Source organism: Amblyomma americanum, chromosome 3 (genome assembly GCF_052857255.1).
Source record: "Amblyomma americanum isolate KBUSLIRL-KWMA chromosome 3, ASM5285725v1, whole genome shotgun sequence".
NCBI lineage: Eukaryota > Metazoa > Arthropoda > Arachnida > Ixodida > Ixodidae > Amblyomma > Amblyomma americanum.
The window spans coordinates 127,580,457-127,596,320 of NC_135499.1; positions in this window are offsets into that span (position 1 = coordinate 127,580,457).

Genomic DNA, 15,864 nt, shown 5'->3' on the forward strand with positions numbered 1-15,864 from the left:
CGCAGGCTTGTGAAAAGGGATAAAATGGGTTCGATTTCGCCGTATAGTGCTGTTCCCAGTGTCAACTATATATGACCTAGGCTCGCTTGCGGGTGACACGAAGTTCCCTTTTCGCTTTAAGTCTGTAACCCAGACTTCATTTCCTTCCAGAAGGGTCGGAAGTTGCCGTACGCCACTTTGTCTATCGTAATCTCTTCGCTGCTGTTCGCGGTATTGGGTTTCACAATTCCGAAGTTTAGTGGCGTCTTGCAAGCGGGGAACAATCCTGCCGGGAGTCAGAGGAATCTTTGTCCGCAACCGCCTCCCTACCAATAGTTCAGAAGGGCTGTAGCCATTTTTCAATGGAGTTTACCTGTATAGGACATGAGGGTCAGGTACGGGTCTTGGGTCTTCTTCATTGAAGTTTTGATAATTTTCACCGCAGCTTCAGCGAGTCCGTTGCTCTGAGGGTATTGTGGGCTTGATGTGACGTGTTTGAACCCGTATTCTTGAGCAAACTTAACGAGGTCAGAGGACGAGAACTTCGGGCCATTATCGGAGACCACTACCTCTGGAATGCCGTGCCGGGCGAAAATTGATTTGCAGTGATTGATCACGGTACTAGATGATAGCTTCTCTAGACAAGCCAGTTCTGGATATCTGGAGTAATAATCAGTCACGATTAACCACCAGTGGCTGTTGAAGAACAGGTCCATTGCAACTCTCTCCCATGGTCTTGAAGGAAACTCGATGGACGAGACGGTTCCGAGAAATCCACCTTCACTGCGGGGTCCTGATGCTTCAACGATGTCAACCCGGCGTGACATGCAGACAGACGCGTAGTGGCCCTTTTTGTGGCAGCCCCTGCATACCTGCGTCCGCGTTGGGAACAGTGAACGCGGGTGTCGCTCTTTTCTAAACACCAACGACACGATGTCGGAACGCTGTCAGCTGGACGCGGATGTGGCCTTGATTCAAAGTGCTCTCGGCCGTCGTTGACGTGAGAAGTGTTCGTGGGGTGCCTGCCTTGCTGTCTGCCTGATGCAACTTTGTTGACGGTCAGCGTTTCGGGGTGAAGCTCCGCTTGCTGCCGACGAACGCTTTCGACCTGCCTGATACTCTCAAGCGCCTTCTGAAGAGTAAGGTCGGCGTTAAGTTGCAGTCTCGCTGACAATTTCTGGTCTTGAATGCCGACGACTAGTCTGTCTCGAACCAGTTCCTCTCGGAGGGTGCCGTACTCAGAATGGTTGGAAAGCGTGTGAAGCACAGTTGCGAAGTCCTCCACGGATTCGCCGTCGTTTTGGACCCTCGTGTTGAAGCCTGCCCGTTCAAAAATGACGTTGTGCCGCGGTATGAAGTAGCTGTCGAACTGCTTTAGGACGACTTCCAAGTTCGGAGCGTTCTCACCTACATTGCCTACAAGCCTACATTGCGCTTTGACATAACTGCAATCCCTCCCCGTTATGTTCAAGCCACTATTGATCACGTTCTGGGCTCGTCTAGCTACTGTGGATTTGTCGTTCATCGCCCTTTCAACACTATCACGTTGAACCTACCATCCTTAGCAGCCACTGAGAAATTGCGCACTCTTACGCAGACCCCCTGGACTCAAGTAAGCATGTCCCCGTACAACTATATTACGCATCCGGGCTTGACACCCTCCCATGCATCGTTTACCACGTGGACAACACTAGCCCTCCTGAGAAAGTGAGAGCAAATATCCGCTGCTCAACACACGCAGTACTCCAAGCCCGGCGTATGGGGCGCCGGGGCACGTACGTACTCATTCTTCAAGGCCCATCCAATTTGCCAGACTACATGACCTACTACGGCACGATTGTCAAGCCACAGCGCTTTCGTCCTCGCCGTATCTTCTGTTATTGTCATAACGAAGGGCATATGCAGAATACCTGCCCCAATCCTGCCGCAGGGGCCGATATGGACGAGGCAGCAGACCTTTGTGCTCTTTGCAAATTACCAGGTCACGACATTCGTTCTCCTGCTTGTCCGAAGAAGAAGGCAAAGAAGTTACATAAGCCGTCTGGAAGCGCTGGTATATCACCACAAGCAATCGCTCGCTGCTCTAGCGTGTGTTGAAGACGACTTCCCCGAACATCCTACAACTGACTCCCCAACTCTCAACGTGCCTGCTCAGCAACTTTCTTACGCACAAGCTGCTCACCGTCGAGGAAGAAAGGCCGTATCAACACGTAAAGCCACGGGCAGCACAGATGACACCGCTCTCGAGAATTCCATCGCAGAGGCTCGTCGCCATTTAGAGGAAATAACTAAGCGCCGGGAACAGAGGCGCTCACAGCCATGTCGGAGAAACATAACAAACGAGCTGCCTATTCACGAAGCATCTCCAAACAGTACTGAGCAACATACCGGCGCCGACGTCCCATTAAATGTGCACTCCCCGGCAGTCGACAAAATAATGGCGCTCATGAAGCAGTTGACCACCCTGATCGTTGAAGCTCTTTGACCTCGCCATGGATGATGCATAATCTCTGGTGGTGCAATGGAACTGCAAAGGCTTTGCTAATAAGTAATGTGAAGTAAACATCCGCCTGCGCGACGTGGAAAACTCAAGGCCTGGGCCTTCCTTCTTCAAGAGCACAGTTCCCTTCCTCGCCTCTCTGGTTTCTGCGCGTACCATTCTCTTTCCGTCCCTCCATCCACGTAAATCTGCAATTTATGTTCATCGTTCTGTTCCCCATACACCAATCCATCTTTCACGGTGGTGCAACGCTCGCCAAGAGGTCGTGGGCCTTCTCGTAAAACCTGCACATACACCACTGATACTTGTATCTTTCTATGGTCGTCCGGGAACAACATCTCCCAACCTAGGTTGATTCGTTTCCTCCGCAATAACTACTCGGGCACCCCTATTCTAGTTCGCGGAGACTTAAAGGCACTCACACTTCATGAGGCTACCCTTTGGATTCCTCCCGGGGTGCTCACATTCATGGCACCTTTCTAGATCATTCATTTCAACTACTCAATCAACCGCAAACTTCATGCGCCCACGGAGTGGTTTGTATTCACCTGACTTGCCTTAGTGGTTAGGCCCTGGGAACCCTCGTTGGACTGTTGAACCAGATACTTGGGGTAGTGATCACAGTCCTATCTTAATCTCAATCACACCTTCGCGTCTCCGGAAAATACGCCGCAGCGTGCGCTGTACATCATGGGATTCCGTACGCGCAGATAATCGGTTGTATACATTGAACCCTTCTACTGTTCTGTCTACACACTTGGCTCTTTTGTTGACTCACACATTCTCCGCTACTGTAAATGAGGATGATCCGAACCCGGACAAGCACATTCTTAATCTCTGGGCCCTTCGTCGGCAGGCGGGTCATTATGCTTCTCGTAATCCCGATGGCCCTTCAGCTATTCCAGCTTTTCATCGGGCTACTTCAAGTGCGCGGCACTACTCAAAGCGACTGAGCAGACAACGCTGGGCTGCATGGTTTGCCCGCCTCTCCTCTACACAGGGTAATCGACATCTTTGGCGTGCATTTCACGCCATGGAACGCTCTTCTCAAGTAGCTGAGAACACCGAAAGCATTCGCTTGGCTCTGAATGTTGATGAAGCTTCATTCGCACAACAGGCAGCCAGTCAGTTTTTCCCACATCATGACTGCGTCCTACCCTTTCTCCCATATTATCGATTTCTGAGCCCCCTGATGTGGTTACCACTGATTTTACCATGGAAGAATTGCTGTCCTCCATAGATCGCCTCAACACAAGCACTGCTCCCGGACACGACGGCGTACGTAACTCGTTGTTTCGGAATTTGGAAGTACCTGCTTTACAGTTCCTCTTTGATACATTCAATGAGGTGTGGCATTCTGGAGTTATTCAAGCAGAGTGGAAATATTCTATCGTTGTACCAATGCCCAAATTAGGTCAGCCGCCAGTTTCTTTTTCGGCCCTGCGCCCTGTTTCACTTACGCCTACTATCTGAAAGCTTTATGAACACATTCTAGCAGCTCTCTTGTCATGGTGGCTGGAATCGAATGATCATCCAGAGTCTCAAATTGGGTTCCGCCCTCAAAATGTACCGGTAGACGGTCTGGCTGTTTTGGCTGCGGACGTACTTAACCATTATCTCCATAGTCTTGTTCGTACGGTGATCGGTACGGACATCACCAAGGCATATGACAACGTCCTTCACTCTGCAATTCTTGGCACCCCTCAAGATCTCGGTCTCCCGCATCGGTTTCCCCTCTCAGTTCACTTATTTTTAACAAACAGAACCTTCAGTTTACGTGTCCGTGGAAAGCCTTTTGGTCACTTTACCTCCAACCGCGGTGTACCCCAGGGCTCCGTCCTCGCCCCCACATTATTTAACGTAACTTTTATACCTCTTGTCCGAGCCCTAGAGAAAATGCCTTCTGTACGCGTTCTTGCATATGCCGACAACATAACCTTGTGGTCCTGTCATTCAGATGCGTCTGTGCAACAGTCGGCGCTCCAGCAAGCGCTGGATACCTTAGCATCACGACTACCCCCTTTGGGTCTGGCCCTATCGTGTAAGAGATCATGTTTCATTCGCATTGGGAATAGATGTGGCTTACGGAAAGCAGCCCCTTTTACCTTCACGGTAGATAATTCTCCAATTCCTTAAGTAGAAACTGCGCGTGTTCTAGGTCTTCTACTTCATACATCTGGGACTGGGACCCCGTGGCTAAATGCGACCCGTAAATCGACTCACGCTACTCTTGGTCTGATTCGACGCAAAGCTATGCGCTCTGGCGGTGCGCGTTCTGATACTGCCCGTCAGCTTTTGCGCTCCATCCTCCAGCCGCGGATAGTGTACCAGGCCAAATTTCATCGCCTCGCCTGTCGACAGTGGGTCTTCCTTGAAGCAATCGTTCGGGAGTCTATGCGCGCCATAACTTATCTCCCTCGTATTACACCCATACCCATTCTGCAATAGTACGCTCAACTTAAAGCATTAAGTGAAATCATTGACCAGCGTGAGGCAAGCAGAGCACGTAAGAAGTCGCTTCAGCTTCATCGTTTACAGACTATTCCTCCGTGGTCATATTGTCAACTCACCGACAATCGCTCCTCTGCTTCGCCGCCGATATCCGCGCGCATGTACATCCAGGGTGCATAATATACACCGATGCATCACACACAGCACTGTAGGGAGTTACCGCTGTTTACAGTCCCTCCCATGCTACATATTGCGCGGATACTTGCACCCCTCTTGCCTTGGAGTTTCAAGCGATACATAGTGCTTGCTTCTCTTCCACTCGTACCCAGTTTCGATATTGTTCATATTTACACTGACTCCCTTGCCACCCTTAAGCAACTTAAGGCTGTCCCGAGGACATTCCGAATTACACAATCCATTCACCAACTCTGCAAAAAATACGCTTGTCCTATTGCTTCACTGGATTCGCGGCCATGCTCACGGCCCGCATAATATTCATGTGGATACAATGACACACCTTGACACATCAGACATCCCGCCACCATCCCTTCTTCCCCCAGATCCGTTGCTGTGCCATGTTTCCGAAAAACAAGCTTTGCGTCAGCGAATACGCGCTCTAATTCCTCCGGGTTCGTACCCTCTCCCCCGTAGTCTCACTAGGGAGGAGGTGGTATCCGTACGACGGATTCGGGCAGGAGCGGCTCTGACTCCTTCTGTGCGTCAACGGTAGTGTGACAAACGCTTAGAACTGACTTACAAGTGTCCCTATTGCGGTGCTGCGCCTGAACTGTGTGACACAAAACACTTGCTCTGGACTTTTCCGTCTACAGCCTTCTTTTGACGTCGCTTCCTAAGGAAAATAGGCCTGCGATGGGACGTTGAAGACTATCGCAAGTGGACTCTTGATAATCACTTTATAGAGAACCTTTGCCACTTTTTAAGCGAGGCTTGTTTACACTCCTCCTTCTAACTTTCTCTTCCTTTCTCATTATGCCTAATGGCAAACATCTCGAATAAAAAAAAAGGTCCTCGGCCCGTTACTGCAGCCAATATTATGGGTCCTTGGAGTAAACCTTCATTGCAGAGGACAGCTGTGGAAGCGCTTTTCAAGTTCTTGAAGGACTCAGGACTGAGTTCAAGACTGTAAACCTTCACTGCGTGCTCTGTGTGCCCTGTTAATAATGACCTCATCTCAACTGCCTGTGTGCTGATTTATTTCCAACATTATATATATATATATATATATATATATATATATATATATATATATATATATATATATATATATATATATATATATATATATATATATATATATATATATATATATATATATATATATATATATAGCGCAGAACGAACGGATGAAAGATCACAATGGCGACGATTTATGGCGTCGCCGGAAAGAAGCGCCTCTTCAAACCTGTCAGTTCCAGCTTGGGCAACCTTCTAACACTTTTCACGCGTTCTGTGATTGAAATGGCGAGATAGACAAGTGCATAGAAGTAGCGATGTGTTGTGCAGTTTCTCATGGGCATTCAATGTTTCTTCACTTGTAATAAGCGCAGCCATAAGGCTGCAAAGAAAAGCTACACTGCTGTCGCAGAAACTTCGCAGTTAAAAAAAAGTTCGTCCTGGTCCGTGGTTCGAACCCCGGACCACCGCATCACCGGAGCAGTCGCTATACCAACTGAACTAACCGGTACGGCAAACTTATAATAGAGAGATAGCGAATTGATTAGTAACTCGAAGTGGCAACTGTGTTTGTCAAATGTTTAGGGAAATCCTCCAAGGTGGAGTAGATTTCTCTTACTGAAGGCGTGATTTTTTACTGCCAACATGTATTGCAGGATTCCGCCGAGGTCTTAGTGGCCAAGATAGCTTCTTAGACTTGGTGCGTCACATTGAACACCAGAGGGCATTCGGCCTTTCCACCTTAGCCATTTTTCTTGACGTTGCGAAAGCTTACGACAACGTGCTTCAGAACTCAATTCTACTCAGTTTGCAAGGCATGGGCATACAGGGCCATATGTTAAGATTCATTTACAAGTTTATAAGTGATCGCGCGGTTCGTGTACTGTTAGGGAGTACCTTAAGCCCCGAAAGGGTTCTATCGCGAGGTGTGCCTCAAGGAAGTGTTCTTTCACCCACGCTCTTTAACGTCGTAATTTCTGGCTTTCCCGAATCATTGCAAAAAAATTGCAGGCAAATGCGTGTCAGTATATGCTGACGACATATGTATTTGTTTTACTGGCTACCAACACAAGCGATTAGCCCTGATAGCTCGGCAGGCTCTACTTTCGGCACAAGCTTACCGTCAAGGTGTGGGATTGTCTCTGTCAGTGGAAAAATCCGGCTTTATTCTGTTTCGGGGTGTAGGAAGACGTCAAGCGCGGTTGAAGATAGACCTCGGTCACTTTTGCTTCCGTCAATTCAACCACGCGCGTTTCCTGGGCGTCATTATTGACTCCCGTCTACAGTGGCGAAAAGCTGTAGACGCGATTGTTTCATCTATATCTTCGCGTCTCAATGTGATCCGTAGATTTGCACGTGAGCAATGGGGAAACCATCCTCCTTCAATGGTCAAATTTCATGAAGCGCTGGTGGTCAGTCGCATAATGTATCAATTACCTTTAATTTCCCCCTCGGCATCACAGCTTGAACGTCTCGAAGTTGTCCACAGAAAGGGCCTAAGAAGAGCCATTTGAGTTCCTCAGGCGGCTGCGAATAAGGCAGTACTTCATGAGTCTCTATCGAAACCTCTTAGCCTTGTCGCTTCTAGGAGACTACTCATGCATCTTGGCCGCCTAGGAGAGACGGTAGCTGGGCGATCCCTTCTCCAGCGGCTTTGCAAGAGATATGAGTCGAAGGCTTACATGGCACTCAATACTCTTAGTTCTTTAGGCCTTAATGTCCCAAGGCAAAGGAAACGGTTGAAACCCCCCTGGTCTTTTCTGACCCTCGACTGTAAGGTCACAATTCCCCATGTGAGCGCAAAGCGCAGCTCTCCTTTGGCAGCAAGGCGTTCGCTCGTACTTGAACATTTGGATAGAGTATGCCTGTCATCTTCGAATTTTCACGGATGGTTCTGTGGAGAAGGTCCAACAAGCTAGTGCAGCGGCTTTTTACATTCCTTCTTCGGGCTGTAAGTGGTCCATACGCTTTACTGCTGTCGTATCCTCAACAACGGCTGAACGTGTTGATATTGAGGCAGCTTTACGGAAGTAAGGGTCTTCTGCGGCTCAACCTGTTTTCATCCTGATTCAAAATATGCCCTTCAGAGGTTAGAGCATGGAATCCCTACTGACGCCTTGTCTATAAGCTCTCTGCGCTTGGTGCAGAATCTGCACAGCAGAGGCTTTACTCTATATTTCCAATGGGTGCCCTCTCACATAGGAGTCAACGGTAATGACAATCTCGCCCATAAATCTCTCTCAAGGAATGAATAAAAAAAAGTACCTGAAGATGTAAAAGGTCTCTACAGGATTTTACCCTACTTTCATCAAGAAAGGAACTCCTCCGGCGCCGCACACGTGCTCTCATCCCTCCGTGTGCGGTAACCCTCCCCCGCGGTCTTACCCGTGCAGAGGAAGTTGCGCTTAGGAGGATCCGGGCCAGGGTTGCCCTCACACCTGCCGTCACTCGGAAGTGGCCTCAGTACCGAGAATTGTTTCCTCGGCCAGGGTGTCCGATATGTAACCACGAGGAGATTGACCCCGACATACATCACTTACTGTGGGACTGCCCAGCTCTCAAGCCTACCAGGATCCGGTATCTGAAGGTAGCGCGTCTTTCACCAAGCACCCCTGCTTCATACATTGCCTGGACGCACGAACGGTGCCATCGTTCTCTACTGGACTTCATCAAAACAGCTAACCTTTTTCCATTCATTTAATCTATACTACATTATTTATCACACCTTCACCGATCATTGATGCCCTTCGGCAATAAATTTCGCAAAAAAAAAAACGGTGCTCGATCATTTCAGTACCCTGTGGAGTGCGCCCCACAAGCCATGTGTGTCCAAGGGACTGATAAGATTCCAGGCGACTCTACTACATCGAATACGCGGAAAGGTATGTGATGTTCGCTTCCTTCAAGAAGACAGGAACCCGTCATAGTACAGTTCAGGACATTGTCTACCCGAGTGGAAACCAGACATGCAGAAGGGAGGCTGCACGCCTTCTTTTAACATTTCTTCAGGACACGGATCTTGTTTATAAATGGTGACAGCAGGAACAGACTATGGCCTACTGTGATTGAATGTGTGCGTAGATGATGTCTTCTGGAGTGGACTACGTTATACTGTTAGTGAATGCGTGTATGGATTGTGGCCCTACAATGGCCTATGTTCTACTGTGACTGAATATGTGGATAGGTGGTGACTTCTGGAGTGGACTGTGATGTGGACTGTGTGGAGTGATTATGTGCATAGATGGTGACTGCGGGAGAGGAATGTGTGCTATTATAATAGACTGTGCGCATAGCGGGGTAGATGCGACCGGCTTTAGGACATTATTATAATAGAAGGGACGCTACGGTGGAGAAATTGCCGGCAGAATAAGCAAGGCTAACCCCACCTGTAGCATTCAACACCTCAACTCAACTCATCTCAGCTGTGCTTAGAACAGAATAGTGTGCTCCGTTTAGTCAGGTCCACACCTGTACGTCGCGCGAAAAACAGGTCAAGCCATCAATTTTCCTGCTTTGAAATAAACCATCCGTAGCCACGCTTCTTTCTGGAAAAAAAGAAAAGTTATTATGAAAGCAAGAAAGCTCTCAAAGTGCCATGTGGAGGACCCTTACTAAGTTTACAGCAGAGTAGTAGTAAAAACATTTATTTTCACAGAAGGAAGAGTAAGGGAGTAGGGTGTTGGGGATAGATAGAAGTGGAGCTGCAGTGGTCGGTATTCCCTAGTCCAGGATCCCGTTGGCCTCCGCCGCTGCCTTGGCCCTCGTCACCAGCATAAGCTGTGTGCTCGGGTCGGAGTCAGCCAGGAGGGCCTCCCACTGCTCTAGACTAGGGCTATTTATCTTTGGTAGTAAAGGGCTTTTTTCACAGCCCCAGGTGGCGTGGTACGTTGTGGCGTAGCCCCCACACCACACGCACTCTTTCGCATATCTGTTCGGCCACATTTTATGATACATGGCTCTGCTTGGGTAGGTGTCTGTTTGTAGTCTTCTGAGCGTGGTGGCCTGCTCTCTGTTGAGGATATCCGTCGGAGCCGAGTACTTCTTGCGTGCTCCCAACAACGCCTTCATTGCCTCCCCGTACGATTCTGGCGTGCTGAAGGGTTCGACCGGCAAACCCGCCCTCCGGTTCGTGAACCCTCGGACAACGGTGTCTGCCATGAGATTTCCCTCAACCCCAGTGTCAGGGACCCAAATGATGGTGTGTTGAATGTGTGTGTTGTTTGATCCATGTCTGTGTTGGTTTTGTGCGAAGAGAATCCTCGCGGCTTTTTGGCCGATCCTGCCATCTCTGTATGCCCTCGCTGCAGCCTGAGAATCCGTCGCTATCCAGTAACTCAGTCCCTGCCGATGGGCTTCAGTCAGGGCTAGAGCTATGGCGATCTCTTCCGCTGCTTGTGTTGTCCTTGTGCGCACTGATGCACCAGTAATTATCTTCCCATTGGCGTTCACTACTGCTACCGCCCTAGCGTTTTCCTTCGTTCTGTACTTGGACGCGTCAACATACAGAACCATCTGTTTCTTCTTTAGGAACCTGTCCAACTCCAATGATCTCGCCGCCCGTCTTCCTTCGTGGTTCTTCGGGTCCATGTTTCTGGGCACTGGTTTAACCAAGAAAGTGCTCCTAATTTGGCTGTCAATGTCTGTCTTGTCTTCGCCCTCGCCTTCTGCCGGGTATCCTAGCTTTAGCAGTAGTGCGCGGCCAGTGGCTGTTCTTTTAAGTCTTTCGAGTTGAAATCTGAGCATAGTTTCACTGTGCTCCTCATAGGTGCCGTACACACCCATGTTCATTAACTTTTCTGTCGAGGCGCAGGTCATGACGCCTAAGGCTTGCTTATACGCCTTTCTGATGCATGTTTCCATTTTGTTCTTTTCCCCTTTATTAGGTTGTAGGTACGGAAGCGCGTACGTCATCCTCGGTATGATGAGCGCAGAAGTGATCCGTAACGCATCTCGCTCCTTCACCCCTTTTCTCTTGTTCGTAATCCGGCTTAACATCCTGCATATCTGTTTCGTGGAGTGTTCCAAGAGCTGGATGGTATGGTCTCGTTTGCCTTTCTCCTGCAGCCACATTCCCAAGATGCGAAGCTTATGTGTCCTTCTTACGGGTTGTCCATCGATCTCTAACTCTATCGATCCCCTGTCCTCTTTGTTTTTGTGAAGTCTAATAAATTCTGATTTTTCTGGAGAGCACTGCATCCCGCTAAATAAAGCAAATTGACCGATCTCATCCGCCGCTCTTTGCAGTATTTCTTGCTTGTGTCCTGTCGATCCTTTTGTCGTCCACACTGTTATGTCGTCCGCATAAATTGAATGTTCTACATCTTTGATGTTTTTCAGTCTCCTAGTTAATCCAATCATTGCTATGTTAAAGAGCAAAGGTGAGATGATGGATCCTTGTGGTGTCCCTCTGTTTGGCGTCGTCTTCTTTTCTGACCTAATGTTGTTGATGCCGATCGTTGCTGTTCTGTTAGACAGGAAGGCCTTTACGTATGCGAAGATCCTCTCCCCACAGTTTGTTGTCGAGAGTTCTGCGAGAATGGCGTTGTGGCTGATGTTGTCGAAGGCCCCCTTGAGGTCTACAGCCAAGATTACGCCTTCTCGAGTCCCCGATATTTGTTTTAGTACCATGTCTCTTAACTGGAGCATCACGTCTTGCGTGGAGAGTCCCGTTCTGAACCCGAACATAGTATCCGGAAACAGACCGTTGTCCTCCATGTAGTTGCTCAGTCTAGTCTTGACCACTTTCTCGTATAGTTTACCAAGGCATGAAGTTAGCGATATCGGCCTAAGGTTCTCTAAACTGGGTGTTTTCCCTGGTTTAGGTATCACGATAATCTCAGCGTGTTTCCACTCCGCCGGGACCGTGCCCCTTTCCCAGTGCTCGTTGATTAGTCCGGTCAGGCTTTCCATTTGGTCATCACTGAGGTTTCTGATCATTGCATTGGTTACTTGATCTTTTCCCGGTGTTGTGTTCCTCGTGAATGACCTGGCAGCCGCGTATACCTCGTATTCTTTTATCGGGTCATCCAGCTTCGAGTTCCGTGTCCCTGAATATACCATGGTGCAGGGTGGCACCTGCGTGCTTCCGACGTACCTGGACCAAAGAAAATCTGTAATCTGGGCGTCCGTGCCCTGAAAATTGTGCGTGATACGTTCTATCGTTTTGCTGTTTTCTCTCTTCGATTTTGTCGGGTCTATGAGGTGCCTGAGCAGCGCCCATGTTTTAGCGCTACCCAAGTTGCCGTTTAGTTCATCGCAAATTTGGTGCCAATTATCTCTAAGTAAGTTTGCGGTGTGGTCTTCTATCTCCTTATTGATTTGAGCTATTCTGAGTCTCAATTTTCTGTTATGTTTTTGTTTCTTCCATCTTTTCGTCAGCCCCCTACGAGCCTCCCAAAGATGTAGCAATCGTTTATCCGCACGTGGAAATTCATCGGTAACCTCTAGCGTCATAGTATTGTCTCTGTGGACCTCCCGTAGTCGTTTGGTCCACTTTTCGATGTCCGTTATCGCATTTCTTCCGCCTTCATTCTCCAACTGTTGTCGGAATTTTTTCCAATCTGTGATTTTTGTCTTCCTCTGGATTGTGCTGAACCTTGTAAGTTTAATTTGCGTTTGAATTACGTAGTGGTCGCTTCCGAACTGCTCCCCGGTGTTAGACCATTCGTAGTCTAGGATATTTCCTATGATGGTCAAATCAGGGCTAGTGTCTCTTGAAACGCTGTTTCCGACCCTAGTAGGGTATCTGCTATCGGTAACGATTTCCAGCCCGTGCGTGTCCACTCCATCTAGGATGGTTTTTCCTTTCTTTGTATTCATCTTGTAGCCCCACTCTTTGTGCGGAGCATTGAAATCTCCTACAATCACAAGGTGGTTTTGTTTTACCAGGCCGATCACCGCTCTAATGATTTCTCTGAAGTCATGTCTCCTCTTGCGCGGTGGGGAATAAATGTTAAGTACGAACAGGCTCTTCTCCCCGCGCTTCTTAGGTATTACCTCTATTAAAAGGTGTTCTATATCTTCTTCTGGCGTCGTGTGCTTGTGCGTAGTGACCCCCTTCTGACATAAAATGGCCACTTTTTTATATCTTTCATCTACTATGGTGTCGTAGCCGACTATCTTCGGCGAAGTGTTAGTTTCTTGCAGCGCTATTACAGTAGGTGGGTGTTTATGCTGCATTACATGTACGTTGAAATCGTTTTTGTTTCTAAATCCTCTACAGTTCCATTGCCATATTGTAAATTTTTCTTCTGCGTTAGCCATGATGTGACACTACTGCTGCGCCGCGAAGATCTTCGCGCTTTCGTTTAGGTCGACCTGTTCTGGTGCTCTCTTGTTTTGTCTCCTGAACAGTTCTGCCAGTCTCTGATCGGTCGCGTTCAGTCTGGTCATGATTTGTTCCAGCGTCGTCAAGACTGTTTTCTGTTGTTCCTGTATTTGGTGTAGTGGTTTAGTAGCATCTATTGCTTCCGTTACTTGCGGTTGTACGGCTGCTGGCCCCTGCGTGCTTGTTGTCGTCGAGGGCGATTGTACTCCGTGTACTTTTCCTTGGTTTGTTTGTTCTCTTTGTTGTCGCTGTTCTATAAACGAAAGCCTCCTTTTTAGTCGTTCGTTTTCCTCTCTAAGTTCCCTGTTTGTTTTTTCTAGAGCTTCGAATCGAGCCTGTATGGAATAGTCCAGAGCAGTGGGATAGACTGGAGACTCGCTCCTAGACTGACTCACCTTCTTGGACTTCTTGGTCGTCTGTTTGGTTGCGGAAGCGTCATGAGCGTTCCCTGGAACCCAGGCGTTGCCGCCACCGTGGTCGGTGGATCTCGCGTCTGCTAGCCCCGGAAAGTCTCCATCTTTGAAGAACGGCGTTCGGCTTCTGCTGCCGCCGCGCCTGTTCCGAGACGCAGATCTCGAAGATCCGTTCTTTCCTCTCGTTTCGGCTTCCTCGCTGTCGAACCACCGCGGCCTGTGGCCACCGTGGTAATTACTTTCTTTTTTCTTGCCTTGCTTGTTCTGCTGGCCTTTCTGCTTGAGGCGTCTCTTGCATCCTATATCGCCCGTGGCGTGAGCGTCGCCGCACCACTCACACCTGGGCTCCCCACACTCGTGTCCGTCGACGTTGGCACGTTTGCATCTAGGACACTGCGGAATGGGTTGTGGTTCCGGGCAGACGTCTGATCGGTGCCCCTGCAGGTGGCATCTGAAGCACACCTGCTTCGTAGGTTGGTAAGGGTAAACTCTGTACAGTCCTCCCATCACTGCGACTGTCTTGGGCAACCTCGGTCCATCGAACGCGATGAGCGCTGACTCTGACTTCCCGAGCATTCTGGCGTAGACTGCACGAATTCCCGGCGTTGCTACTTGGATGTGGTTCATTAGGATTTCTTGCGTGGTGCCGGCCATCACTCCATGCACCACACCCCGGACAGTTCCCTCCGCTGTGGAGCAGTAGGCATTGAACTCGAATTCTTTGTCTCCGAGGCACAACTTCCTCGTCTTTTGCAGAGCTTCTGCCTTCGCACCATCTGGCGTCCGGACTATTATTATGTTTGAGATGGCTTTCACCGCGACAAGCATGTCGCCGATGTAGACCAGGTTGCATTCCTTCACCAGGGCTTGTATGTAATCGCTGGGCTTGAAATCTCCCACTCTTAGGTTGTGGCTCTTCGGTCGGAATACGATTTTGTATCCTCCTTTCGGGAGCTGTACGAAATCTCGCCTGTTACCAGCGAGCGTCTTCAGTTGTTTGTTTACAGCGGACGCCGGTGGCGCGTTCGGGACCATGGCGTTCGGTCCCAGCGTCCCAGGTTTCTGCTGCTGCGGATCGCTCGTACTCACTGGAGTCTTGTTTGCCTCGGAAGGTGTACTTGCTTGACCGGTAGCTTTCCTATCCTTCTGGGCTCTGCGCTCCACTAATTCCTTCATCACTCGCCACGGGGTCTCGTTGACTGGGTAGACTCTTGGTTGTTCTTGCGGTCCCCTCGTACCTCCGGCGTTGCTGATGCTTGCAAGCTCCATGGCTTGGGGCTGGTCCGTACCCGGGCTATTTTCAATAACCGGGGCCGTAATGTGTGCCGCAGTCGATGCTGATGCCATGCCGCCGTCGAGGCTGCTCAGCCCCGGTAGGGCCAGCGAAGCCCATGCGTCTCCTGCTTCGGCCACGGCCGACGCTACGTCGGCGTTAGGGTTAGCGTGACTCTCGCCGCCTCAAGATTTCAATGTCCCGTAAGTGGAAAAAGATTCTACTCACAGAGATAAAATTGGTGTTCAGATGGTCCTCGTAACTTCACGGAACACATCCAATAAACACTTTGCATTAAACTCGGGTTTTCCGGTCAAAAACACTGACGATTCACGGAGCCCATGCAGAGCACGTCCGCGTTCCCGCGCAGTTGAAGTTCTCTCCAGAGCAGAGTACAAACGAACGAAAAGAAATACACTGCTTGCGACACCCACAGTGCCAGCCAAGGATAGCTGCTGCGTTAACCTTTTATTTTTCTTGAGTCTTTTTCCATGGTCGATTCGAAAGTAATAACTTGTGTTTTACCACGCTGGCACAAAAGGCACAGGTGGACGTCAATGGTACGGCTATTGAGTTTGAACCATCCCGCCAGTAATCAATAAATTTCGCTGCTGTGCTAAAGATGGCAGCACGGGAACATTCCGGCACGAATGTGCCGCATCGAGCCACTTTTGGCGCGAAGGATAGTATTTAGATTCAAGCTCACGTAAAATACCGTAGCTGAGAG